Source organism: Staurois parvus, unplaced genomic scaffold (assembly GCF_062004578.1).
Source record: "Staurois parvus isolate SC_StPar_1 unplaced genomic scaffold, SC_StPar_1.0 ptg000056l, whole genome shotgun sequence".
In the NCBI taxonomy this organism is placed as follows: Eukaryota; Metazoa; Chordata; class Amphibia; order Anura; family Ranidae; genus Staurois; species Staurois parvus.
Genome location: NW_028317852.1, coordinates 6,928,086 through 6,947,524, shown reverse-complemented (window position 1 = coordinate 6,947,524; position 19,439 = coordinate 6,928,086).

Genomic DNA, 19,439 nt, shown 5'->3' with positions numbered 1-19,439 from the left:
CCATGCTGTCTCCCTCATGGCTCCTGTGTCTGCCTGTGCTGGGGCTGGCGCCATCTTGGATTTCTGCTGAGACGGCCGGGAAGAAACTTGTTAATTTCCCTGGTAGTCCAGGGGTTTTGCAGCGGCGTGGCATCGCTCTCAAGGGTTGTGCACGCTTCATTAGTGTGGCCGTTCTGTTTTCGAGCCTCAGGGCCGGTGTGTGCCACGGTGATCCTAGCACTGGGACAAAACGAGACTCAAGCCGCGTCCATCTGGGAGCCGGCCGCGCATGCGCCCCCAGGAATTGCTTTTAAAGACTTAATTGGGTTATGCTTATGGGGGCATGGTCAGACCATATAATTGTGCCTATCTATCACGTACCTGATGGGAGAATGAATTGACGAGGTCGGCCTCACTTGTGTCACTAGCCCTGACCCCGCTGATGTTGGAACAGAGGGAGTCTAGGGACCAGGGGGACAAGAGCGCCAGTGGTTGTTGCTTTCAGCTCTTGCAGATGATGACCTTGGAAGGCAGATGATCCTCTGATTTGGAAACCGTAATAGTAGACATGGGTATCAGTATGGAACTGATACCAGAGCAGGTTCTGTGGATTGCCAGACGTGTAGCAGAGCAAGGTAGGTAGTGAGGACAAGAGTCTGGAGCAGAGTCATGGGAGAGCCAGGGTCATCAACAGTTGGGCAGCACGGTACAGAATCAGAAGGAAAAGCCAAGGTCAGGAGCAGAGCCGAAGTCAGGAACTGGTAGCAGGAGAGTAATCGAAGTCGGGTCAGGAACAAGCTGGGTTGGTAACAGAGGAATCGTACAGGAACAAGCAGGACACGGGGGAGCTGAAGACCAGTCAGTACTGAACCTGAGCAGAGGCACTCCTTAAATGGGCCATCTGGTGCCAATCTTCGCCGTGCGTGTGCATGTGCGCATGCATGTGCGCATGCATGTGCGCGATCGCACGTTCCTGCGCGCATGCGCACAACCGTCAATTCTCCTGCGGGAATTCCTATGCGCATGCGTGTTCCCGATCGCGATTCTTCTTGCCGGAAATCCCTTACACTTTCTCTGAAGAGGTGATATTTTGAGTCCATTTGTCGGTTAAATATAAAGTCTATCCTTGAGTATGAATGTTGAGAAGGAGAATAGTATGAGTAGTCTCTCTTGGCTCCGTGTTGGCATCTCCAAATATCATATAAGTCATTGGTGTGTAGGAAATGGTTTAGTAAGTGGGCTGAAGGGTGTTTTCTTGAAGAAGAATCTAAGTGTGTATTTCCGATTATGTTAAAGTCTCCTCCTATGATTAGGTTACCTTTCTTGAGTAAGGAAATCTTGGTGAGTAGATGCTTACAAAATTTTATTTGGTTAGTGTTTGATCCACATACATTAACCAACGTATATTGGGTGTTATTAATAAGGCATGTCAGGATGTGAAATCAGCCTTGGGGATCAGCATATTCTGAGGTAAATCGGAAGTTTACTGTATTCTTTATTGCTGTCAGAACGCCGTCTTTCTTTTTGGAATTAGTCTCCATACAGAGTGTTGGGAATTGTTTGTTGCTGAAGTTGGGTATTTTCGTGTTAGCAAAATGCGTTTCCTGAATGATGATTAGGTCCGCTTGGAGAGAGCTTGCTTCTTTGGTTAGATTTGATTTCTTGAAAGGGGAGTTTAGACCCCTAACATTGAGGGATATTATTTTAAGAGCGATAGGAGTGTAGATAAGAGCTTAAGAATTGCTAAGAGTGAGATATTGAATCTTTTGGTACTCGGTTTCCGTTTGTGGAAGTAATCACTTTTAAGGACTGTGAGTGATTTGAATGAGGTAAAGGTGTAAGTGTGACATTTTGCAGCAGTTGGTTAAATGGTTTACTTGTAGATTGTACAATTTCTGTTGATTTGAAGCAGATAAAGGAAGTAGGGAGACAAAAGATTGGTTGGTACTGTAGATATTTAGATATTATATAGAACGTAAAAAAAATTATTGCAAAAAATACAAGATAAAGGGGTAGCAAAATTAGCTACTGTTAACTGGGGGAGAACTGTTAACAATGACAATAACAGATAGTCATGGTGTAGAGAAGTTGACATTCTATCGAATGTGGGAACAAGGCCGAGCCATTCTGGCCATTAGTGTAAGAGAACAAGGAGAGATGTTGTGAGGGATTTGGAGCCAAGGTCAGGTCCAGTCCCCATCCATATGTTGAGGGTGTTGTGGAGTGCGTTGAGGATCCACCATTGTTTCAGGAGATCAATATCTGCTTCCAAGCTTCTAATAGTAAAAAACTTGCCCTGTAGTTTGAAGGTAAGTTTGGTGGGGAAATCCCACTGATAGCTTATGCCATGGTTGCGGAGTGCTTTCGTGACCGAGATCAATTTCTTTCTATTGTTGAGCATTTCTTTAGATAGATCAGCATATAGTTTGACACCCGCAAAGGGTTGTGGAAGGGATGTCTGAGCTCTCGTAGCCACCATTATTTTTTCTTTGACATGATAAAATGCAATCGTGCCAAAGCGTCTCTAGGGACCGAGGCAGGGAGAATTGTGGGTTTTGGAATTCTATGTGCTCTGTCTATCGCTAGTTCTACATATGTAAGTGCTGGTATGAAGTGTTTCATCAGTTGTTGGAGATATGATGTCAAGGCCTCGGGTGCGACTGATTCCGGAATGCTCCTGAATTTTATGTTGTTCCTTCTTGAGCGGTCTTCAAGATCCACTATTTTGGGTTTTAATTGTTGTAGTTCTGAGTCATGTTCAGAATGTGCATTAACCATATTGTTGTGAGCAGTATGTAGGTCGCCCATTTTTTTTAATATGATTCAGTCGTTTTGTTCTTGTACAGTGTTAGATATAGGAGCTATGACCATCGAAATGTCGCAGTGTAGCATTTGTCTTAATGATTATAGCATATTTTTCATGGTTAGCTCTGATACTGGCTGGTCAGAAGCAGGAAATGCTTCAATGGCTGACTGCAGCTGTGAGTGAGGTTCCTGAGGGATGGCAGGCATGTGAGACTCTGTGTGTATGGGCTCTTCTATTCTGGGTCTTGATTTTGCTGGGCTCATGGTGGTAGGGGACAGGGAGGGAGAACACTGTCGTACAGTGGCATCTGTAGCCTTGGATCAGGGTGATACTGCAGCATGTCCCTGGTGTTAGTGGAGGAGCCGTTCTGAGGGCCATCAGCACCATCTTGGCTGCACAGCTCCTGTGCTGGGTAGAAGTTTGTCATCTTCCGTGGCTGACAGGGAGACTTGCGACATCTGAGCATTGTGCCAGGTGATTCCGAGGGGGGTGAGCTGCCCCTCGGTGATCATTTGATCCCCTTGTTTCGGCATTAGCCAGTGTTCAGGCCGGGATGGCTGTGGATCTCTGCAAGTGAGTGTCCATCACCAGAGCTGGCCATGCATGCACCCCCCAGTTCAGTATTTTAACTGCTAGTTCCTGATGAATCCTTCTTGCTGGCTGGTAGGAATATTCTTTTTCCCTCACTCCTCTCTATCTAGTTTTCTTTACTCTTTCTCCTTTCTCCTTTCCCCCTTCCCCCTTTTTTTCCCATTTTTTTTGAGTCTTTCTTCTTGTTTCTCTTTTTTTCTGGTGCTTGTTATTGGGGGGATAAAGGATGTCTGCTATAAAACACATTGGGGCTCCTAAACAACTTCTCTCACCAATCATCTTGGAAGAACCTCTCTATGAATGCCAAGCGCCTCAATGTCCCATAAAAACAGTCTCAGTTCCTCCATGCATTCCACAAGCATAATGCCCATATTGTATTTATATAAGAGAAACATTTCAGAACAGATAATGTACCCAGATTCACTCTTTTCCATTTTTCAGTGGTGTACCATGCTTCTGCAAGGGAGTCCATCCAAGGGGGTATCTATACTACTCTCTAAACACCTACAGTTCTCACTTTGAGCCAGTAATGCGGACCCCAATGGCCATTTTCTGTTTTTAAAAGGCAAAATTGGCCAACACCCACTGACTTTGCCCAATATTTATTGCTCGAACGAGAGCCAGGTGGGCTTCTTTTGGGAATTATGCATACAGTTGGCGGAATTTGCATAGGGCCTTTTGGTGATAGGTGGGGACTCCATCAGTTTGTCATCCCTGCCTTTTAAGTATTTGCGCAAAATTAAAAATTGCTTTTCAGATCTATCTCTCCACGATTCCTGGTGGGTCTTATATCCCTCAGTAAAATATTACACGGTTTTCTTCCCCCTCACCAAAAATACTCGCCTATAGATTACCTTTTTCTGTCCCAAGCTGACCTACAATATCTTACATCCGCTACCACTGAACCTATGGTTCTTTCAGACCATCGCCTTATTTCTATGACTTTGACATTCCCAGAAGGAGAATTCAAATTGAAGCATTGGAGATTGAACTCTTTTCAGTGACCCCCTGCATGTGCAAACACTGCAGGCGAACCTCCAATCCTTTTTTGCCCTCAATGAAACGCTGGATGCCCCCATTGACTGGGAGACACGCCAAGGCATGGTAAGGGGAGAGCTTATAGTCATGCAAATCCCCGTTTCTCTCACCTCAATTTTTTTTTCTTTTGATTTTTGTTTCATTTTCCTCTAATTCCACGGTTTTACTCACTTCCTTCAGCGTTCCCCTTTTTTTCTGGTCTTGTTGTGGGTTTATCCCCATTGTTTTCAATGATTATTATTTCACACAGCTACATTGGCAAGTACAAGCTGACCCCAGAAAGTTGTAGAGGAGTCTTCATTTATTCTCAGAGACATAATTACTATGGGGAGGCTCCCTTACAATGGTTTTCTATGACCTAGTCATAGGGGTCCATATTTTGTCCCATTTACATGAATGTTGGATGCTTCAAAATGCGTGTCCTGAGCTTATGAGTCAAACCTGTATAAGTTATACTGTTGTATAAACACTTCTGATATTTTTTGGATATATTGCACTTGTACCTGCCTTGGTTTGCTTGGTGTTACGGTTCAATAAAACTCTTTATGGAAAAAAACAAAAAGGAACTACCACTTTAAACCTCTCTTCACGCAGTGCTGTTTTTTATATTAAAAAGCATTCTACACACCTGCAAATTGTCTTGCAAATGATGCTCATGTGACCTCCAACCTTGGTTTTCAATCTAGAAGCAGCCTGTGAGAAGAGTAGAGTGCATATTCGTCATGTAGCAGTGCTATGTGAGCACTACCTGTACTGACAGACGAGCTTATGACTGCGCCTACTGTAGTCCAGGGCTTGCATGGGGTGATGAAATTACTGACTGTGCACTTACTCCCAGGTGAGTGAGGCTGGATGTTAGCAATAGATTATGAAATCCCCAAAAAGAGACTTTTTGCAGGAGACAGTGCTGAAGTTGGGCTTTTATGATGAAGTGCTGAAGTCTGGATATGGTACCGTGTACACAGATAAAATATTGATATAAAAGAGAGAGGTGGACAAGTACAGTATCTAAATTAATATTCATTTCCAGTATGGTGTGTATAGCATGTTGTGTCCAAGCAAAATGCTAAAGTTTAGGTATGAGTAGCAAGGTATCATGAACCATAACTCAAAGTTTAACTTTAACTTGACTTTCCCTAAAATGTAACACATATGCTCATTTGCAAACATGCTTTCTGTTTGCAGGTACCTGTGTTCTTAGATTATTTCTCCTGGACACTCTGCACAGGCTGAAGAGGACAAGGATAGAATGTTTTCAGAAGGTTCTGTGGTGCCTGGCTGTACAGTTGGCCTTTTTCTGCTAAATATTTCTATAATTACCCAAAGATACATACAGTATATTGAAAAAGGATTGATTCACAACAAATTTAATTGTAAGCTTAAATGTCCAATGTGATGTAACAGTTCATACTCTATTTGTTATGCACAAATCATTATAATATCCATTACCTTGTTAGTCCATTTAAAACCTTAGTAAAGCCTCTAATATACCACCTTAATAATGTGCCAAAAATGCAGTCGTGAGACTAGAATGCTTGATTATTTTGATTGATTTTTCCAGCTGCAAAGCGGAGCTCACCTCTTGTTAATGTGTTTGTTTCAGAATTACAATAGCACACAGCGTATAAATGACCATACTAAAATGTATTTATTCAGAGTAGTTAATGGCCAATTTTCCATAAATTAAAATAACTGTTTTAGTCCATTAGATCTTATAATTGGACCTATGTTATATGATCTTGTTAATACACAAGCTGCTATTGACATTTGACAAATTATCCTTGTGCCTTTGGAATATAAACTATGCCTTACTTAGTTAAATGTTTGGAACATATTTTTTTTATAATTGTATATTTATTGGGTTTTAGATGTTGTACAGGTATTTGCAACATCAACATGGATTGACAGCAATTGACAATAAATATAATAGTGTCAACAAAGAAACTGGAGGACAGGTTGGAAAAGAATATTGTACAGGCTATACACAGTAATTAAAAGATCATAAGGAGGGATTAATAAACAAATAGGGGACATAGAATAAAAGAGGAGAGCTCATATGCATGACCATAGAGTATACGTAGCGCATAGTACTATGTTGGTAAAAAGAACCAAGGGAGAAGGTGGAAATGAAACACCATGGACCAAGTATACAAATGAAGTGTAGAAGGGTAACTGAGTTAAAGATGAGGCAGATGAGATAGTTAGCTCCAAACTCCAAATTGTCCCACATATCCCAAATATTGAGGTATAGAGTCATGGACTACAACAGTGAAATGTTCTATTCTAAGACATTAGCTATTACTTGTATCAGTTGTATGTGGTTTGGAGGGACAGGAGATAGCCAACCCAAAGGTATAAATCTTTTGACTGCTTATAAAACAAATGCAGCCAATTTTTAGCATGTTTGGAGATGCCCTGGAAAGGCAATCCTAGCAAGTAGTTAACAGGATCTAGATGTAATACAATCCTAAGAAGATTTTGAAGCAGGGATTAGACTGAAATCCAGAAGGGGCAGATATTACGAGAATCCCAAAATTTGTGAAAGTGGATTCCTATGTCACTGTGGTATCTCCAACATAGCTGCTTAGAAATTAACTGGTTACGGAGATTGGAGGACCTCAGGCATTTTGTAGCAAAAAAGAAGAACTTTATAGCAGTCTCTCTCTGTGCCACACACCTCAAAGCTTTAGAACTAAATTCCTAGATATCCCCCTATTGTAAGAGAGGAGGAGGGTGTTACAGGATGTGAGCCCATTTACGCATATAGGAATGACTAAATTCCATAGATGGGCTAACTTCCTGAAGAATGTTATACAGTAAATAGATGATAATAGGCAAGGCTGATAAGGGCCTTAAGCTCATAACAGTTCAAATTTGGTGGGTTTGTCTAGAGCTAAATAGGGAGATTTGGAAGAGAAAATATGTTTAATTTGAAGGAAGGAAAAAAAAGTTGTTTGGGGACCTGAAATTTTTTGGGGATGTCAGTAAAAAAATAAAATCTACAGGAAGGGGGTATGCCAAGTGACAAAGCTGAAAAACACCTGTTTCAGTCCAGGAATGTATGTGACTATACAATAAGCTATCTGGGATTTCTGGATTAAAAACTACATTCAATAAAGTAGGGCATGTAGAAGAGAGAGGGTACCTCATAGAACATTTTTTTTCCAAATAGAAAGGGTAAACAACATTGAAGCTAAACTTAGATCCTTCAGCTGGGTAATAGATGTAAAAAGGTGCCACCATATAAAAGAACAAGGGTGGACAGGGCAGGTAACTTCCATTTACATTTTTGACCACCTATTGTGTGAAAATCTAGAATCTAGAAGTTACTACATAGTAATATTTGATAATATCTGGAGCCTCCAAACCCCCTCTGCTTCATGAAGCAAAAACCACTAAGCTGGCAGTGCAGTGTGATTTATTGTGCCAAATAAAGCTGAGAAAGGACATTTGGGGATATTTAAGCAATTTTACCGTGATGGGGATAGGCAATGTTTCAAAAAGGTATAGGATCTTTTGGAAAATAGACATCCTGAGAACGTTAACTCTCCCTAAAAAGTGAAATAGGGCAAGTGTCCCACTGTTTTAGAAGGTTAATTTCTTGGAACATAAAGGGGTAGTTTGCTTGGTAGAGAGTGAGATATGAAGGGGTCAGATGTACACCTAAGTATTTAAGGGAGTAGGAGCATCAGCGGTAAGGGACGTTATGCTGTATAGTGCCTAGCAGGGGAGGGAGGGATATTATTATTATACAGTATTTATAAAGCGCCAATAGTTTGCTCAGCGCTCTACATTACAAAGGGGGACAGAACATGTGACAGAACAGCAATAATACAATGCAAAACATGAGGGGATCGAGGGCCCTGCTCTTTCGAGCTTACAATCTAGGAGGGAGGGGATGGTGGCACAGGAGGAGATAGCTGTGGGGGATGGGGTGGTAGGAAGAGTGGAGGAGGTCGGCAAGTTAGCAGGGGTGGGGTAGGCTTCCCTGAAGAGGTGGGTTTTCAGGGTGCGCCTAAAGGAGAGGAGAGTAGGTGATAATCTGATGGGTTGGGGCAGGGAGTTCCAGAGATATGAAAGGGAATGGCCTCTCTTTTAGTAGTATTAACCTTGTAACCTGATAACAAACCAAAGGACAGCAATAGGTCATGGAGATTAGGAAGTGAGGTATGTGGAGCAGTCAAAGTTAGGAGAATGTCGTCAGCAAAAAAACAGTTTATATTCCATCTGTCGCAAAAACACTCCACGAGTATCAGATTAAGAGTAAATGACATCAGCAAGGGGTTCCAAACACAGTATAAGAAGCAAATGTTTAGGAACTGTTTAATGACTGGCATAATACCACTGGATTGGCGTAAGGCCAATGTGGTGCCTATATTTAAAAAGGGGTCAAAATCTTTACCAAGTAATTATGGACCTGATAGTTTAACTTCTATAGTTGGGAAGATACTGGAGAGTTTAATAAAAGACCACATAGATGAGTTCTTGCTGGAAAAAAATATTTTAAGCAACAGACAGCATGGATTCAGGAAAGACAGAAGTTGTCAAACAAATCTGATTTCTTTTTATGAGGAGGTGAACACTTTGACAGGGGTACGGCGGTGCAGGTGGTATACTTGGATTTTGCAAAAGCATTTGACACAGTTCCCCACACACGGCTAGTGTGTAAGGTAAAGTCTACAGGCTTGGAAAAATCTGTATGTAAATGGTTCGAAAACTGGCTAAAAGATCATATTCAGATAGTAGTGGTTAATGATTTCTGCTCTGAATGGTCTAGGGTTGTTAGTGGTGTACCCCAAGGTTCAGTGTTGGAACCCTTACTTTTTAATATATTTCTAAACAATATAGGGTCTGGGATTAAAAATACCATTTCAGTCTTTGCAGATAACACCAAGCTTACATAACGTCCTTACAGGATGTCTCCAACTTACAAACTGACCTAAATGCACTGTATAATTGGACAACTATGTGGCAAATTAGGTTTAATGTTGATAAATGTAAGGTTATGCACTTGGGGGCTAAGAATATGCATGCATCATACATACTAGGGGGAGTACAACTGGGGGAATCAATGGTGGAGAAGGATCTGGGGGTTCTGGTAGATCACACGCTTAATAATGGCATGCAATGCCAAGCTGCTGTTTCTAAAGCAAGAAGCAAAAGCAAAATCATCTCTTGTATTACAAGAGATATAGACTCCAGAGAAAGAGATATCATTTTACCCCTGTACAAATCATTAGTTATATCTCATCTGGAATATGCAGTTCAATTTTGGGCACCAATTCACAAAAAAAACATTGGGGAACTGGAGAAAGTACAGAGAAGGGCAACCAAACTAATGAAAGGCATGGAGGAGCTCAGCTTTGAGGAAAGATTAGAGGTACTGAGTTTATTCTCTCTTGAGAAGAGGAGATTAAGGGGGATATGATCAACATGTATAAATACATCAGTGGTTCATATAGTGAACTCGGTGTCGGGTTATTCACCCTGAGGTCATCACAGAGGACAAGGGGGCACCGTTTACGTCTGGAGAAAAAAAATGTAATCTCCAAACACGGAAAGGTTTCTTCACAGTAAGAGCTGTGAAAATGTGGAATAGACTCCCTCAAGAGTCAGTTCTGGCCAGCTCAGTGGATTGCTTTAAAAAAGGCCTGGATTATTTCTTGGATACACAGAATATAACTGGTTGCTAACATTTATAGGTAAAATTGATCCAGGGAATATCTGATTGCCTCTCAGGGGATCAGGAAGGAATTTTTTTCCCCTTCAGGAGCAAATTGAATCATGCTTTGTTGGTTTCTTTGCCTTCCTCTGGATCAACTGTGGGTGTAGGATTATAACTTTTTTTTTATGGTTAAACTGGATAGACTTTTTTTCAACCAGACGAATTATGTAACTATGTAAAGAAGGAAGGGGGCAGCCCTGTCTGGTGCCATTGGTCAGTCGGATTTAGTATAAGGATATGAATGTTTGCATCTGATGTGCTATATCAGAGGCATTTGACAGACGTGATCTTGATATGCACTAAACCTTGTAATAACTTTAGTGGTATCAGAATTGGACCATGGTTTATATGAGAAATTTAAATATTCTCTTTTTGGGCGCATGCGCGGCCAGCACTGAAGGTGGACGTGCAGTAGAACAGCGCCGTCCACCCGCCAGCCTATAAGCGGCTCAAACCGGCCCTGGGAAATCGCAACTGCACGGCACCGATCCGCATAAGGTGCTCAAACACCCGCAGCCATGCCGAGGAGGAAAAAATCCCTGGATCAGCCAGGGAAGCTGACACAATTCTTCTCGGCCGTCGGGCCGGGAATCCAAGATGGCGCCCGCGGCTGCAGACAGGGAGACAGCAGCAGCGCTCAGCAGGAGGACTACAGGGCTCAGCAACAAGATTCCAGGCTGCAGCACTCACTATACCCCGGGGACCCTGGTGAGTTGTCACCCCCACTGTCCCCTACATTACGCAGCCCAGCTAAATCCAGGCCACGGCTAGAACAGGACCCAAGCACACTTCACCAGGCCTTAAATCCTCCATTACAGCCACCCCATGCAGCTATGCCTGACTTAGAAGCATTCCCTGTGTCAGACATACCTTTGACAGAAATATGCATGAAAAACATGCTTACGTCGTTGCGCCAATCTCTACACAACGATATCTTTATGCCACTTAACCAACTATCAACTTTAGTACAACAGCAAGAACATAGAATCAGCCACATTGAAAATAGCATGGGAGACATAACAACAGCGCACAACAACCTAATTGATGCACACACAGAGCACTCGACTGACATTGAGCAAATCAATCAAAAATTAGCTGATCTGGAAGACAGATCACGTCGCAACAACATCAAATTCAGAGGCATTCCCGAATCTGTCACCAACGCTGACTTAATCCCATACATACAGCAATATGTCAAAATACTCCTCCCTTCAATCTCTGACTTGGAGCTTGCAATTGACCGGGCACATCGCCTACCTAAACCCTCCTTTTTGCCGGCATCCACACCTAGGGATGTATTGGCCCGCATTCATTTTTTCCATGTGAAAGATAAAATTATGTCGGCGGCTCGAAACCCACCGCCGCTCCCACCATTGTACACAAATCTCCGATTATATGCTGATTTGTCCAAAGCTACCCTCCTTAACAGAAAACAAATGATATCTATCACCAAGGCCCTAAGAAACCATGGCATAGCATATCAATGGGGGTTCCCCACCAAACTAATGGTGCGGCAACATGGTAGATTTTTTACTATCAAAACATTGGAGACGGGCCTGGATCTACTGAAAGCCTGGAATATCCTCCCTGCGGAACCGCAAGGACCCGCGCATAGCTCTATGGAGGCAACATGATGTTCACAAGACATATTTTTCCTCCTTTCACTAAAATATGTCCATACTTTTTCCCAGGAGCAATTTCTTCATCTGATTTGTCTGGCGTTTGGCCTACATTTGGCAAAGTTCGTTCAAAATGGTTGTAATTGGCTCGACCCCCGTCTGGTGGTCAAGCCCACCCGCACCCCCCGGTTTTGAGGTAGCAAAGTTGGCTACTCGGGATATTTGCATTTTTCGCAAATCCTTTTTTATTGTTGTTCTTTATATCCTTACCCCTTCCCTACCATGGCACCTTTGGATACCCACGCAACACCCATATGTCACGTACTTCGACACATCTTGGAATACTCCCCTCAACACTCCGATTGAGTCACAGTCCTATCACCTCCTCTTACATGTTTATCTTCTAGCAAGACACAGGATCATATGCCTCTCCCAAATACCACCTCAGGTTACGGAAAAGCGAGAAATCACGATTCCAAATGATTAGTTTTACATCACTTAACGTCCGAGGCCTAAATTCGCCATATAAACGTTCGTTACTCTCTAGAGAAGCACGGAAGTCACAAGCGGACATACTCTTTATTCAGGAAACACACTTCGCTACCGAAAAGGCGCCCAAATTATACCTTCACCGTTTCTCTCAAACATTTATGGCAACTAACCCCAAAAAAAAGAATGGAGTGATCACGGCCATTAAGGATTCTCTTTCATTTCGCCTTTTGTCACAGAGGGCGGATCCACTTGGACGCTTCCACATTTTAGTATGCCAAATAAATGACAAGACTCATACACTAGTAAATGTTTATGGCCCGAACTGCAAACAGCTATGTTTCTACCGTAAACTTTACAAAACCATCTCCATACTTAAACAAGGGAAACTCATCGTCGGTGGTGATCTCAACATTACGGGTAATTCGAACATGGACTCTTCATCTACTTAAAAATCCACGAAACCAACTCTTAATCAATTTCTGCACGACAATGACCTTTATGACATCTGGAGATGTCAACATGGCTCTGAAAAAGATTATACTTATTACTCCCCTCCACATCTTTCATACTCACGTATAGACATGTTTATCACAGACAAATGGACATTGCAACAAGTGACAGCATCCAAAATTTGGACTATAACCTGGTCGGACCATGCCCCAATCCATATATCATTAGACGATGACCAAAACACAGCGCTCCCACCCATCTGGAGACTCAACTCTTCACTTCTGACAGCGCCGGAGAACCAGAAGCGTATCCAAGAAGCCCACAAACTCTTTTTTGACACCAACGCCCCACATGATATATCTATTACCACACTTTGGTTGGCCTATAAGGCATACATGAAAGGTATTCTCATCCAGTTAAACGCCCGCACTAAGAGACAACGTTCTCAACAAATTGATCAGCTTATGACTTCCATTCGCTCCAATGAAAAACTAAACAAACAGAATCCAAACCCCGATATAACAGTGACCCTAAACTCAGACAGCAATAAATTACGTACCATTTTACTCCACGCATACAACACTAACCTACAAAAAACAAAAGCTAAATTCTATGCGCTCGGTAACAAGGCAAATTCACTCCTTAGTAAAACTATCAAACAAAAACGTCTTAAAACCAAAATATCCACATTCCGACATCCTGCTTCGCACAACACTCTGGCAAACCCACAGGATATCGCAAATGCTTTTGCGGTCTACTATCAGACACTATATAACCTAAAAGATGATGCCAATACAACCCAACCCACGACTTATTCAATAGAACAATTTCTATGTAACATTAACCTCCCACGCATAACCCCGTCTCAACTTGAATCCATCTCTATACCGATTTCTTCGGCGGAGATTGAAAAAATCATACGCACCCTTCCTCTGAATAAATCACCAGGAAACGATGGCTTCACTAATGAATACTACAAAGCCTTTGCCCCTGACCTCTCTCCGCACCTATCCCCCCTGTACAACCATGTTGCTACCTGTGGCGCATTCCCCCAAGACATGCTGCAGTCGATAATTACCACCATCCCGAAACCAGGAAAGGACCCTCAACTGGTACAAAATTACAGACCAATTTCGCTCCTTAATACAGATATAAAGATATACGCTAAGATAATCTCCCTAAAACTAATCCCTTACCTACCGACTTTAATCCATCCTGACCAGGTAGGATTTATCCCTGGTAGACAGGCCCCTGATGCCACCAGACGGATTATATCCCTGATACACCACCTTGAATTAGATACCCAACCTTCGCTCTTGCTATCGCTTGATGCAGAAAAAGCGTTTGACCGAATCCACTGGAAGTTTATGACACATACACTCCAAAAATTTGGAATATCTGACTGGATGCTATCGGCCATTTTGTCCCTTTATTCCAAGCCATCGGCCAGAGTCCTAACTGACGGCACACTTTCTCAACCCTTCTACATTTCTAACGGAACTAGACAAGGCTGCCCGCTATCCCCTATAATTTTTGCGCTACTCATTGAACCATTAGCAACCACCCTTAGAAACGACCCCAAGTTCACGGGAATTAGATGCCTAAAATCCGAACACAAGATCAGTCTATTTGCTGACGACATTATCCTAATGGTCACTAATCCATACAACTCCCTCAAAACCATACGAACGCATATTCAAAACTACACATCTGTATCTTACTACAAACTCAATGAACCGAAATCTTCTATTCTGAATCTACACACACCTGAGGTCACCCAAAATCTAATCTCCAAACACTTCCCCTTCACATGGGAAAAACTTAGCATCCCATACCTGGGAATCAAACTGACTCCAAAGACTAACCAACTATATACCGCTAATTTGAAACCACTACTTGAATCTATTCCGCAAGAGATTAAAGGTCTACGCACCACTACTCTCTCGACGCTAGGCAGATTGGCGACAGTTAAAACGTGTATCTTACCCAAGATACTTTACATCTTTCGCACGCTCCCTATACCAGTTCCTCACATCTTTTTTACAAAACTTCAGGCAATATTGAACAAATTCCTTTGGAATTTGAAAAAGCCTAGATATGCTACAAATCTCCTAATCCGCCCATCCTCCAGAGGCGGAGCGGGACTCCCACATATGAAATCCTATTACCTTGCCACTTTACTTGACCAGCTTTTCTTTTGGTGGCAGCCCACATTCAACAAAACCTGGACTCTTCTGGAAACTTCCTTATTCCTACTGCACACCTTGTCAGACTTATTATTCATACCTCGAGGGGCACACATTACGCATTTACATAGTCACCCTTGCATATTAGCCTCTCTAACAGCTTGGTATGACTTTATTTCTCATACCCAACTACGTAAGGACAATCTTCAAATTCTCACTCCGCTTTCGTCCCTACACTTCCTCTCTCCTCATTTAAACTTACATTTATGGAATGACCTTGGATTACTCTACATACAAAACCTGTACACCAACAATACACTACATTCCTTTCAGACTATTAGAGAAAAATACCAAATCCCAGCTACTGAATACTTTACCTATATACGTATAACCCATTCCCTCTATAAGGCGAATGTACCATGTAGTATTAAAATCCCAGCGACTACACAGCATTTCTTACAAAAACCAACCTATCCAAAAAAAGGCATTTCATCGTTCTACAAGCTCCTAGTTGAATCACAATTTAATACACACACATCGTCCATAGCAAACTGGGAAAAAGCAATTCAACAACCCATATCTCTGAGCACTTGGGAAAAAACTTTTACCATTACTTACAAATCTTCAAAGTGCAGTTCGCACTGGGAATCATATCTGAAAGTACTCCATCAAGGGTACTTAACTCCTGTCAAATTAGCCCTATTCTATCCTCAACATTCACAATCCTGCTGGAGACATTGTGGGGAATCAGGTACTCTCACGCACTTATTGTGGGCGTGTAGGTCCCTGACTTCCTATTGGAACCAAGTTTTTCAAATAATCTCCTCCATTACAAAGACGCCAATAACCCCAAACCAGGCTCTAGCGCTCCTCCATATTGGAATAGACAAAATTCCATTGCCCTCACGCACCATCACTATACATATTCTGTTAGCTGCAAAGCTCAATATCACCAGACTATGGCGATCTACTAACACTCCCTCTTTGTCCCGACTACTGTCCGATCTTAACTTCCTATGTGAAATGGAGAGGAGAACAGCCCTCCATAACTTCTCATACCACAAATTTGAGACTCAATGGACCCGATGGTTACACAACCCCAACTGTTCAATAAAATGGTTATATAATATTCGACCACACTACACGATTATGACATTCTAGGTGCCTCTACCCCCTCCTCCCCCCCCCTCTTTTCCCTTCCTAATCTCTCCTTTAATGTTCATACCACAATTCAATAAGGTGCACTAAATTGAGCATACCTCTCATGTAGCTGAACCAAGATTTTGCAAGGTACTTCGGCCGGATGGCGAGGTACCACTACCCCATTTTACCCTACCTATACAAGATTTTGTATTAAATGTGCACCTCTCTATACTAATGTTTTCAATTATTTTGTATGTTTCAAATTTTCCAATAAAAAATAATTAAATATAAATATTCTCTTTTTTGTGCCTTCACTTTATGTTAAGATCTCTTAAGGGGTTTCTTACTGTAACCCTGGGCTAGTAATATATCTCTTAGTACTTTAGCTTCAATATAAAATTCAATATCTCTGATACAGTTTCTATGTAGTCTCAAATATTGGCTATAGGGTATGCTTCTTATTAGAGGGGCAGAATGAGCACTGGTTGTTTGTAATATTGTATTGCCAGCCATCTTTTTGCAATACAGCGTGGTATACAGAGACCCATCAGAGTTCACCAGAATGTATAGATCTAGAAAGGGAATTTGCTGCTGCCTTGTCTGCATAGTGAATTTTAAATTGAAATCATTGATGAATATGTAGGACATGAAATCTAATAGCTTATCATAGGTAGCTGTTCAAATAATGAGGATATCATCAATGTACCTGCGCCAAAGCAAAATATGGCACAGGTACATCGATGAGGCCTCACTGGAAAATAAAGCCCTTTCCCATCCTCTTAGGTACAGGTTAGTGTACAATGGGGCACAACATGCCTCCATCGCCACTCCCTGAACCTGAAGGAAGGCCACTGTGTCAAAAAGAAAAATATTTGACATGAGAATATGGTATAGTAGGCTACAAATAAAGTCACTGTATGGCCAATAGGAAGTGTCCTGCTCTTATAGGAACTTGTGTATTGTATCCACTTCCTTCCTGTGTGATATGTGAGAATAGGGTGCCTATTTATTTCTCATTGATATAGAGGCACTGATGAGAATTTTCATATCTTCCACTATTTTAAGTAAATCAATGGTATCCTTGATATAGGAAGGGAGTCTGGTAACATGAGTCCGCAAATATACATCTACTAACCTGGTGGTTTATGTACATTCTTATGCACTTTAGGCAAGGCATAAAATGTGGGAGTCCTAGGCCATTTAACATCTAGATATTCAATTGTATCCTTATCAATCAGTTGATCATGATATGCTCTTAACATGATTGACTTGTACCACATACTCATTTCATCCAGCAATGTAAATGGAACCTGCTTATACCATTACTTATTACATAATATGTCCTGACACATACCAACATATTGATCCTTATTCATGATGAACATGTTGCCCCCCTTGTCGGAGGTCTTTGCCAAAATTTGTGTATTGTCCCTAAGTAAACAAAGGGCTTTTTGTCGTGATGATGTGAGATTAGAAGCAAAACCCCCTTGTAGGGAGAGTTTTTCAATATCCTTAAGGGTGTGCTTTAGGAAAGAACAGATGGAGGGATTGGACTTAAGATGTGGACTTTTTTTGGATTTGGCCTTATATTTAAGAGGCAAGTTCTAAATCAGTTCTATTTCAGCACCAGAGGAAGAATCATCCATGTCCACAGGTTTGGGGAATGGACCACTATCAATCCGACACAGTATTTCCATTGAACTGAAAAAATTCAGACAGATCTTGTGTTAATTGATCTTTAACCACTAGCCTACAGGGCACTTATACCCCCTTCCTGCCCAGGCCAATTTCCAGCTTTCAGCACTGTCACACTTTGAATGACAACTGCACGGTCATGCAACACTGTACCCATATGAAATTTTTATCATTTTTTTGAGACAGATAGAGCTTTCTTTTGGTGGTATTTAATCACCTCTGGGTTTTTTATTTTTCTTAAACCAAAAACCACTGATAATTTTGAAAAAAAAAAGTTTTTTCTTAGTTTTTGTTATAAAATTTTTTAAATAAGTGATTTTTTCTCCTTCGCTGATATGCGCTAATGAGGCTGCACTGATGGGCACTGATAGGCTGCACTGATGCTCACTGATGAGGAAACACTGGTATGTGGCACTGATGGGCATTGACAGGCATCACTGATGGGCACTGAGAGGCAGCACTCATATACGGCACTGATAGGCAGCACTGATAGGTGACACTGATAGGTGGCACTGACTGGTACTGATAGGCAGTACTGACTGGCACTGTTAGGTGGCACCGACGGGCGCTGTTAGGCGGCACTGACAGGCAACACTGACAGGCACTGATATGCAGCACTGATGCACACTGATAGGCGGCACTGACTGGCACTGATAGGCGGCACTGACTGGCACTGATAGGTGGCACTGACTGGCATTCATAGGTGGCACTGACTGGCACTGATGGGTGACACTGAAAGGCAGCTCAGATGGGCAATGATATGTGACATTGATGTGGCACTGATGGGCACTGAAATGTGGCACTGATGGGCACTGGCACGTGGCATGGGTGAGCACTGACAGCTGACACTGATGGACACTGACAGGTGGCACAGCTGGGGCTACACAGATCATCAGGGCACACTGATCATCAGTGCTCTGATGATCTGTGTACATGTCCCCAATGAGGAATGCCGATTACCAGCTCTACAGCTCATGAGGAGAGAAATGCTGATAACCGGAATTTCCCTGTTTACATGTGATCAGCTGTGATTGGTCACAGCTGATCACATGACCGAGCCGACATCTTCGACTCTTTCCATTGATCGGTGATCCGCTATGTCCGACGGACACAACGCACTGCCAATCGCCACACTGCGCGCTCCTGGAGCCACGCATGTGCGGTTAGAATGGGAGGACATCATATGACGTCCTCCCAGAACGAGAGAACCGCCTTGCATCTGTCATTTTACTATTTGGCGGGCGGGAGGCTGTTAAAGTGAGACATCCAAATCTTTAGATTTAGGCGTTCCAATCACCTCCATGGCCACAGGTATATAAAATCAAACACCTGGGCATGCAGACTGCTTCTACAAACATTTGTGAAAGAATGGGTCGCTCTCAGGAGCTCAGTAAATTCAAGCATGGTACCGTGATACAATATACTAAAAATGCAGCGCTATAAAAAAAATGAATCGATAAATATTAGTAATAAAAGTGAATAAATTATAAAAGGTGAGTGCCAATACAGCACTTATAAGGTGATAAGGTGATAAATCGGCTCTTAATGACGTAATAAATGAATGGATATAAAATCAATATACAAAGTGACTATAGTGCATCATAGGTATAACAATGCAAATCAAGTTCATAAAGTTGGCTGATCCATATTCCATGCTGGTTATCCTAAATGGTGAGGGCTGGTAATATGAGTGCACTCACCAGAAGCGCAGGTGA